This window comes from Halichoerus grypus, chromosome 10 (genome assembly GCF_964656455.1).
Source record: "Halichoerus grypus chromosome 10, mHalGry1.hap1.1, whole genome shotgun sequence".
Taxonomy (NCBI): Eukaryota; Metazoa; Chordata; class Mammalia; order Carnivora; family Phocidae; genus Halichoerus; species Halichoerus grypus.
In genome coordinates this window covers 22,371,237-22,381,628 of record NC_135721.1, presented here as the reverse complement: position 1 = coordinate 22,381,628, position 10,392 = coordinate 22,371,237, and the positions used below count along the sequence as shown (strand labels likewise).

The 10,392-nt window shown below is 53.9% G+C and overlaps 1 long non-coding RNA gene across 1 annotated transcript in view; it reads right to left on the bottom strand.

Annotated features, from left to right (window-relative positions):
- Positions 1-503: 503 nt before the first annotated feature.
- The window catches only part of LOC118534403 (uncharacterized), a 29,375-nt gene continuing 19,486 nt past the window's right edge, over positions 504-10,392 (bottom strand). Inside the window, exons 3-4 of the long non-coding RNA XR_013441632.1 lie at positions 2,207-2,394; positions 504-673 (exon numbers count right to left, since the gene is read on the bottom strand). This is a non-coding gene — a long non-coding RNA (uncharacterized LOC118534403). The remainder of the gene's footprint in view (positions 674-2,206; positions 2,395-10,392) is intronic.

The window sequence follows — 10,392 nt, the reverse complement described above, 5'->3', positions numbered from 1 at the left end:
ACGCACATACACACACACACCAGAGTGCCACCCAGATTCCTCCCCATGGGAGCCCCCAAGCAGAGCCCTGTCCTGCCCTCACCCACCTCCACCTGTGGAAACCTTTTGTACCCATCCTGCAGAATCTTCTCCGCTTTCTGGGCCTAAGGTGCCTTCCCTCTCCCGCACTCCAAAGCCCGCTGCAGGCCCTCTGCCCTGGCTCTGACCACTGGAGACTTCCGTCCTGTTTATGCGTATGTGACAGCTTCCCCCCCCAGCTGCCAACTCCCTGAGGGTAAAACTCAAGCCCGGTGCTGGGCCTGACCTGGTGCAGGGGTCACAGAAGCTGCCAGCTTGCATCAGCCCACGCCCACGCCAGGGAGCTCGGGGTGGGGGTGGGGGGGGGAACAGCCTCACACCTCCCTGAGGCCTTGCCCCCAGGAGCCACGAGGCAGCGATGAGGACATGGGGCAGGGAGGTGGGGTAGAGGCCAGGACATGTGGCGGCCCACACACTTGCCTGTGTTAGTCACTGAGAGCGCCCAGCAGAGCAGAAGTCATCTCTAAAGCCGGTGCAAGCGGGACAGGTGGGAAGAGGGAGGGCTCATCTGCAAAACCAGTGGGAAGAGGCACTGGGTCAAAATGTCCCTCTCTTGCTGGAGGGGCGGTTTTCCTTCCGGACTCCCCGGCAAGACCTGAAATAGCGAGAGGAGGGAGGTCCTGATCAAGCGCAGGCTGATATTCTGGGTTTGCGCCATTCATCAGTGTGTGCTGAGCCCCACGACCTGCCCTCCTGCTCTGTGCAAGACTCTAGAACTTGAATTCTACCTTCCTGCTTCAGAAGGAGCTTCGGATGCAACTTTCCCTGTCTACCCCTCTGGAAATGGGTCCCAGAGCTCACCAACCAGATGGTTATTACCACCAAGTGTAGCTCATAGTTACTTATTGATCACGTGTTCATTGATTGCCTACTCTCCCAGGCCTTGGGCTAAGGACTTCACACATGTTCTCATTTACTTCATGGGGTGGCTCCCAGAGATGATTCCGGTGGCTACTGTGGGGAAGGGGCAATTCTGACCAAATGCCCCGACTTGCCCCGGACAGTCCCATTATATGTCTGTCGTCCCAGCAGCACCATCCACAGAGCCCCCTCTCACTCTCAGAAGTGACCTGGTGTGGAAGATAAATGATGGGTACAGGGGATTCTCCCCAGTCTGTCACAGGGGAGTGGGGTGTGATGCATCAGGCTCCCCAGAGGGGCACCTGGGCCTTGAGAGGCAGACACTAGAGGGCGCCAGTCAGCAGTGCCTGGCCCCCGAGTCTCCAGAGTGCCTGGCAGCCCTGGGCAAGGCCACTCTAGGGGAGCAGAGGTGGTAGGTGGGGTGGGGGGAAGGAGAGGGGGAGAGGGGGGAGGGTGCCTGACAGAGCCCTGGCTGAGGCCTTTCCTGGCCTAGACCCAGCCTGGCCCAATTCCTCTCATGCCCCCCGTGAACCCAGCAGAGCTCCTGAGCAGGCAGAGCCCTCTCCCCAGGGGGACCTGGGAATCCTCTGAGGGAAGAGGGGTGCTGGCACTGTTGCCCTCTCCTCCATTTTGGCCTGGCCAGGCCCCTGCCAGTCTCTCCCCCAGGATCTCGGGCACAGTGGGGTTCACCCTGTGCTGGAGACCTCTCAGACCACGGGGCCAGCTCTCCTGATGGGCTGGGACTGGGCTGTATGGAGGTGGCTGTTCTGGAAAGAACGATCAGGCCAGGTGTCAGGGAAACTCCACCGCCCAACAAGAGCTGGGGGTGGGAATGGGGAGGGCAGGAGGCAGAAGGTGGAAGGGCTGATAGAGTACTTGGTTAGGGGTGGGGGCCTGCCTTCTCCTCCTTGACCTACCCACACTGGCCTTGAGAACTCAGGCACAATGCTCAGGCCTCAGTGTTCCCAGAGGGGCCAGAAGGCTTGCGACCCACAAAGAGCCTACTTCTCACCATTCTGGCCTGGCCACTGCCCCCATGCAGCACTCTGCCCTGCGATCGCAATCGGATACAGGATTGGCCTCCAGGGGGGCACACTCTTCCCATTTAGACAAAACCCTGGCCCCGGCACGGATGACTCCCCTCCAGCCGTGGACTATTAAAAGTGCTTGGGTGTCCAACAGACTTGGGCCTGGTTGCAGCCCTGACATTGGTAGCTGTGTGATGCCGGGCACATCATTTAACTTCTCTAAGCCTCAGGTGACTCACCTGCAAAAGGTAGTAAGAGTATCCATTTCTTAAGGCCGGTGTGACGATTCAAGGCAATAAAGAACAGAAAGCTCACAGCTCAGCGCCCGGCGCCCAGGCAAGCTATGCTCCCAGTGGAGGAGGCTCCAAGCAGCACCAGCATGGCCCTTCAGCCCCAGCTCAGCCTCCTCTGTCGTGGGAGTTCTTGCCTGCAGGAGAAAGACAGAGACGGGCTTGAAAATGCACTGTGGTCCACACGGTCCACACAGTGGAATCTTCTATGACACAGTGACATCCATGGATGTAGGCAGCCGTGGATGCCTCAGTGCTAACAGTTTCAACCTTTTAAAGATTCATTCATTCATTCATGTATTCATTTAGTCCCAAGTTACAACTGTTGTCCTGACATAATTATTAATCTCCTCCTTTCACTCTTGAAGTGTCCCAGTTTGGATGATAAATTATATGATCACCCAACTTACTGCAGCAGATCCTGTGCCAGGCACTGGGCACCGGGAGAGGATGATGTACCCAGTCCCTCCCCTCCAGGGCTTCCCTCCAAGGAGGCACAGGGATGCGGTGTGAGAAGGAGGGGCTGAGGCTGCTGCCGTGGGCCAACCAGTGTCCCCCTGCCCCTTAAGAACCTAGCAAGAAACGGGCGCCTGGGTGGCTCAGTTGGTTGCGTGTCCAACTCTTGGTTCCAGCTCAGGTCATGATCTCAGGGTTTTGGGATTGAGCCCCGTATTGGGCTCTGTGCTCAGTGGGGAGTCTGCTTGAGATTCTTTCTCTCCCTCTGCCCCTCCCCCCACTGGTGCGTGTGCCCTCTCTCTCTCTCTCTCAATAAATAAACAAATAAAATCTTTTTTTAAAAAAGAACCTACAAAGAAACATACTTTGATTTATCTACCCTTTTTGGGTTTATTTAGCTTTACTTATTTACAAACCAACCTCTTGGGGTCAATTCTTGCCATACATTTTCCACCCGATACATGAGGTCGTGGTCCTTTTATTCATCATAATATTATTTTTCTCCACCCTCAGAAGCTGCCTTCTATTCAAATATTTGTGGTATTTTTAAAAAAAAGAGTTACAAATATCCCATCTGTTCTATGATCCTATAAACATCAATTTTCCAGAAACAGGGTCCTAATTTATTTTTTCATTCTCATGGAAAAGTATGTGACGGGAGAATAGGAGTTACAGAGGCATACTCTGAATGCCAGCCCCTCCTTACTTATGCCAAAACACAACCTGACAGTTCAGGAAATGCGGGGAGTCTTAGGAAAAAGGAAAGGAGGGGCAAAAGGAGACAAAAAGAAATGGAAGAGGCAGTGATGTCCCTGGGGTTGGCCAGGGCTCGTGGCTGGAGCAGTCACCTTTGGGCTCCTGCCTGATCACCTGCATTGGGTTGGGGGAGGGTGATTGCCCTCCCCAAGGGATGGTAGGCAGCCAGGCATGAGCGTGTGGGCGAGGGTGGTGCCCCCTCCACACCCATGCCAGGACCAGAGATGCCTTGGTATGTGGCCAAAACCTTCTGCCAGGTTCCACACCCCATGCCAAACATCCTCCTCCTTCCCCCACCTGTGTCCTCCCAGGTCCCCCCTCCGTTAGCTGGAGAGCATGACAGTCCCTCGTCTACAACGGTCTCTGTGTCTGTCCAACCCTAGGTGTCCCACAGGAATTGCATCTGTCCCACCTTTCATCTGGGGACAGAGCTCGGGATTCTACCTCACCATTGCCCAAGAGTCATAACTGGGTGAAAATCATGACAATACACGGGTCCTGGGGGAGTGTTGCCTTATTTAGATGTGCCACCCCCGGAGAAGGAAGAAAAGGAAGGAGGGGGAGGAGCTGCGAAGCTGACAGGAGCGAAAGGAGAAGAAGAAGGCATGGGTGATTCTGAGAATTGAGGGTAGCTAGGGATGTCATCACGGGGAGGGTTTCACCCAGGTCAGTGGGTGGGGGCAAAGCATGGTGACTGGGGCCCTGTGACTCAGTTATGAGCCTGGCCCCTATATCCAGAAGTCATTCATTGAGTAAGTCATTAATTCCGTCAACACATGTTTCTTGAGCTGTTATTATGTTCCAGACCCTGGACTAGGCAGCAGGGAGGGAGAGAGCCGGCAGGGAGGGAAGTTCCCCTGCAGAGTGTAGGTGTGCAGGGGATGGGGGGGAGGGACAAGCCTCCTTTCAGAGGGAGCTGCCAGGGAAGATGCCTGGTGAGGGAAGGGGAGGGTGGAGAAGGGACTTCTGGGATAAGTCCCCGTGGGAGGAGAGTAGGCAGGAGCCAGACAGAGGGAGGGGAAGGAGGGAGGGGTAGGGAGTTTCAGGCAGAGGAAGGAGATCCGTGCTTGAAGGCACGGAGGGTGGGAGGGGAGGTTTGGGGAACTGTAAGTAGTTCCTGAGAGGGTGAAGGGAGAGGCGGGGAGAAAGGAGCTTGAGGAGGTAAGGGAGGCAGGTCCTAAAGGAGTTCAGAGGCTACTTATAGGCAGTGAGGCCCCCTGGAGGGGAAAGCCCGGGACAGTGTGGTCAGATCCCCCCTTGGGAGAGGAGACTCTTCATGGGGTTAAGCAAGTGGCTGATAGACCGATGCCGGGTTCGCTCAAGACACAGGACGGGGTTCAGTGATGGAGCCCTAGAGGGGTCCGGCCGGGGCTGGAGGCGCACACGTCACCCACACCACCCCCCAGCGACCCGCAGAGGTCGACCCAACGGCCCCCAGCGGACGGAGGGAAAGCGGCAGAGCCAGAAGCAGAAGCCAGGGCCATCCGAGCTGCCAAAGCCAGCCAGCACGAGGCCTCCTAAGGGCCTCCCGCTCGAACTCACCTTCCACGGTACTTAGCAGCTCCTCCTCGGCCACAGCCAGTGGCACAGGGTGCCCCTAAAAACGGGCAGGCTTCACTGTGAAGTGGGGCCCACCCAGCCTGGTCCGCTCAGCCGTGCCCTCCCTGATCCCACTGCAGGTCGAGCAGCCCCGGCTCCCTGCGTCAAGGGCTGGGCAACTCCTAGCTGTGCGCTGCCTCCCTGTCTCCAACCCCCAGAATCCGGGCGAAGCTCCCGGGGCTCCGTCCGGAGGGAATTGAAGCCAGGTCCTCCTGTAGGCCACAGCCCACCAAGATGACCCTCCCCCCTGGAATTCTCTTGTACAAATAGGAGCCCCAGGCGAGAACCATGAGGATGCGCCCCTGGATGCCAGGAGATGGCTTCTGTGAGCAATAGCAGTGTCCCCCTCGTTCAGACCCACGGCGGTCCCTGCTCACACAGAAGGAAGGAAAGACCATTTCCACCTGGCCCAAGGGGCCAACATTGCCAATTATTTCCTCGCCGGCAATAAATCCCCAAATATATTTTTGCTTCCCCCTCTAATGTTTAACCTTAGGTATATTTCAAAGGAAACGCCACTCTGCCTGCTTCTGATTCATACCCGCTGAGCTCATCAAAACCAGAATTATTTGGTAATAGCTGTTGGGTTTACTGGATGTCCTCTGGGATCTGTAAAAAATCTCTGTTCCTCAGAAACAGGAAGTTTCGACAGGAGGACAGAGGCTGGTTATGAAAATCAAAATTTGAATTCGCTCTGCCCATTGGAGAGGCTCGGCGTTCGTGGCATTTCCTTCCTCCAGCCCATCGACGATCATGGATTCGGTGCCTACTGCGTGCGGCAGCTAGGACCCCAACGGTGATTTTTTAGAAGGGGACTCTGAATTCATTTGAAGGGCTTCCATAACAGGCTGGATGGCTTAAACACGGATATTTATTTTCTCACAGTTCTGGAGAGAGACGTCCAAGATCAAGGGGTCTGCAGGGTTGGGGTTTTTTGTTTGTTTTTTGAAGGCTTGCAGGTGGCTGCCTTCTCCCTGTGTCTTCTCGTGGTCTTCCCTAGGTGTGTGTCTGTGTCCTCATCTCCTCTTCTTGTAAGGACACCAGTCCCATTGGATTGGGGCCCCTATGACCCGTTTTAACTTAATTACCGCTTTAAAGACCCTATCTCCAAATTCAGTCACATTAGGACGTCAGCATATGAATTGGGGGAAGGGGAACACAATTCAGCTGATAAGAGGTTCTGATCTCAAAAAGTCATCCTCCCATGACAATGTCCCTTTGATCTCTATCTGAGGTTAGCATCCGAGGTGAGGTGGTTTAGGATGGAATCCCCAGGCTGTTGTAGGCTTACCGAAGGCAGGATGATTCAGCTCACTGAGCGCTGAGCTGTCCGGATCTGGATTCAAAGTTTGCCTCCTTCACTCACAAGTTGGGTGATATTGCCCAAGTTATACAACCTCTGAGATCTCCGTTTCCTTGTCTGTGTAGTGAGGATAATACTACCTGCCTCAGGAGGAATTTTTGTGAAGAGCCGAAAAGGTCATTCATGTGAAACAGAGCACCATGTCCAGGAGCATAGTAGGTGCTCACGAAATGGAAGTTTCTTTTCCAGATGTGTTCTCTGCAGGGTTTCTTCTTCCAGGGCATGAAGGCCGTGTTACAAGCATTCTCTGGCAGGGGGAGTGTACCAGGAGATGGAAGAAACTCAGGCCCGGGGTGCCTTCCCCCCATCCCTCCCTTGGAATACATCGCCCACCCAAGGCAGACAAGCCTCAGAGCTGGAGGAGGGAAAAATGGTCTGGGATTGAACCTCCCCAGGAACACCCACTGCCGGCACCTCTGTGAGAGCGTGCTGTGAGAAAGCCGGGGGACAACTGTCCGGGCCAGGCTAAGCGCAGCTGTGGAAAGCAGATCTTGCAGAAAAAACCAAGTCCAAAGGCTGGCAAAGCCCTCTGGTCACAGGAAGCCCTCCCTGTCCAGAGGTGTAGGTTCTGGACTAGTCAAGGCATTTGGGTTCTACTCCCATCCCTGATATTTCCCAGGGCTGGGACATTAGCACTCACCTGACCTCTCTGCGCTTCAAGGCCCTCAGAGGGACACATGAAACCATATGCCAGACAAATGTGAGTTCGTAGATGATTAGTAAGCCCCAGAGCTGCCGTACCAGCACCCCTCCTCTGGGCTACCACACTTTCTCAGCTGCTTGGGGCTGAAGGGGGACGTCCCTGTTGCTCTGGTTTCCAGTTTCCTTAAACCACCAGCATTTACACACACAGCCCCCACATGAAAGCAGATTAAGGATGCATCCCTCCTCAAAAAGAGGAGCCTTCCCAGATTTGGAGTAAGAGTGATGAGGGCTCGTCTGGGCCCCATTGCCTCTCAGACGTCTCCCGCCCCCACCTGGGAGCCCTCCCCCCACTCCTCCCCCCCCCCAAATTACTCACACTCCTGGAAACATGACTGATGACTTCGGGATGAGTAAGAGGCAGCGCACGTCATGGCCCAACTGTTGGCAGGGTGAGTGAGTTCAATGCTCCCTGGAGCCAGGCTGCTCGGACATGTGCTGGGAGTCCGCTCTGGGGGAACGGGGGCGTGGGACCCTAGAGAGGAGCTAAGCTTTATTTAGCAATGAGCTAGAAGTCCTCTGACCATTCCCGCCTTTTCCAACCCCCGAGTGATGATGGCCTTGTCAGCTCGGGGTGGGGGGGGCGGGTGACGGGAACTGCCCCAGCGCCTCTTTGGGGGACCTGGACAGTGGGGGCAGGGGCTCTCACGGAGCTCCAGGACACTGTGTTTCTCTCACCCGAGCACCCCTGGCCTCGCCCCAGCACAGCGTGGCCCAGGGCAACCCTGAACTTGGCAGCCCAGCCTCGACAGCTTTGAAAGGGCCCCAATCCAGGGCCCGACCTCAGGGTGCGTGTGTGTGGAGGGTGTGTGTGTATTTACACTCTCCTGTACACCCTAATCCGTGGTGCCAGACAAGCAAATATTTTCGGTCTGTTTTCCATTTCCCATGTGTCCCATTTCTGAGCATTTGGCAGAAATGGGATCACAGCAAAGGCGTGTATGAATTCAATGCGTTTTGAAATGCCTATTTTTACATTCTTGGAGTCCAGGTGCAGGCTGAACATGCTAATATAAGCACGACAGCACGCAAACTGGACTGTCCTGGCACTCAATAAATAGGGCCGAAGCACCCAGTTCCCCATACCCCACGTGGGTGTGGTCAGGACACGATGGCACGGAGAGAAACACGGGGACGCAGAAGCCCGAGGCTGCCCCGCCTCAGTGTCCTCTGCAAGCAGGACAAGACGGTGTCCTCACTCTGAGCCGCCGCTCCCCAGACAATCACTCCTGTGTGGGGAACAGTCCTCACCCCCAGGCTTTGCTCCATGAGGACACTGAGGTGTTGCTGGGGACCCACCGTGATGTCCTTTGAAATGCTCAAGACAAGAGCCATGCCTTAAATGTAAGGACTTCATTAAGGTGTTTCAGGACAGATGGTGGCCTTGGTGGAGAACTCCGGAGAACATATGGTGAGGATGACTTGTTTGATGAAGTCTGAGATCCTAAATGCTGGGGCTGGAACACAAGTGAGGCTGGCAGCCCGGCTGGCCACACCCCACCCCGATCCCTCCCAGGCAGCCTTCTCCATTAGGAAGGATGGGTCCTCTACCCAACCCACCCCCACTCTTTATTAACATTAGACTTAGTCATTTATTTATTTTTTAAAAGATTTTATTTATTTAGAGAGAGAGCTGAGTGGAGGGGCAGAGGCGGAGGGAGAGAGAATCTCAAGCAGACTCCGTGCTGAGTGCAGAGATCGAGCCGGCCTCGGGGTGGGGCAGGGCTCGATCTCACGACCCTGAGATCATGACCTGAGCCAAAATCAAGAGTCTGGACACTTCACCCACTGAGCCACCCAGGCGCCCCATCATTAGACTTAGTCATTTAAATGTAGTTTGTTAGAAGATCCATATATAAAGCCAAAATACGTCTTCAGCAGTAAACTCAGAGATGTTTAAGAGCTTTCTTTCTTTTCCCGTAACTCAGCTGAGACACTTTTGCGCCAGAGCGGCAAAACATTCATCACAGTCGATTCAAGACCCCTCCTCCTTAGCATCATGACTGATTTTCTGGAAGTTTACAGAGAGCCAAGGCACTCGGGTGACTTTCCTCAAGGCCACCTGGCCAAGCCTCTGCTGGGACGGCCATTGTTTCGCCCACAGCTTTAGGCCACAGGGAGGGCCCAGCATTCATCTGCTGCTCCGGGGCCACCAGAGATGGGCGGGGAGGGGGGGTGGGGGGCTCTGCTGCCCCATGCCTCCCTGAGGTCTCCATGGCTCCTGAGATCCTGACCCCAGATTTAGGAGTGCGTAGTTGCTCTAATTCCTTCTATACTGCCTAGGGGATTTTTCTCTAGTTTTAGAAGTGCTGTTAACTGGAAGTAGAGGGCGGGAAGGAACGGGTGGTGCTCTCTAGCATGCTGTTTTCCCCAAACTTTATGTCTCTATTCCCCTAAGGACTTAGGTTTTCAAAACCAAAGCCAGAAAGGCATCCCCCCTTTTTTTTTTCTGCCCTTCATCTTGGGATTGCACTCATGTGCCTTTGGCAATCAGCAAATGATTGCTTGAGTGGTGTAAAGGACAAAGGATAAATACTGGAGGGAACGGGTTGGTATTTCATTTTTTTTTTTTAAAGATTTTATTTATTTATTTGACAGAGAGAGAGAGAGAGAGAGAGAGAGAGCAGGAACACAAGCAGGGGGAGTGGGAGAGGGAGAAGCAGGCTTCCCGCCGAGCAGGAAGCCCGATGTGGGACTTGACCCCAGGACCCTGGGATCATGACCTGAGCCGAAGGCAGACGCTTAACTGACTGAGCCACCCAGGCGCCCCGGGTTGGTATTTCAAATACTTGCTACCTCATAGAGGATTTTCACTACCTGATTTAGGGCTTGCAGTAAAGCTACAGTAAGCAAGATCGTGCCGTATTGGCCTAAGAATGGACAATGGGATCAAGGGAAGAGTCCAGGAGTAGACCCACATACATTTGGTCAACTGATTATCAACAAAGACATCAAGGTGTCTTTGATGGGGAAAAGAAAGTCTTTTTAATTTTACGTGATGCCAAAACAACTGCATATTCATATATTAAAAAATGAGCATTGACTCTTACCTCTCATCATACTCAAAAATTATTTTGAAGTAGATTACAGACCTAAACACACAACCTAAAACTATATAGCTTCTAAAAGGGAACAGAGGATAAATTTTTCATGACCTCGCAGAAGGCAAAGTTTTCTTGAACAGGTCACAAAATCACAAACTATTTAAACAAACTGATACATTGAACTTCATCAAAAATTTTTTTTAAATCAAAAGACA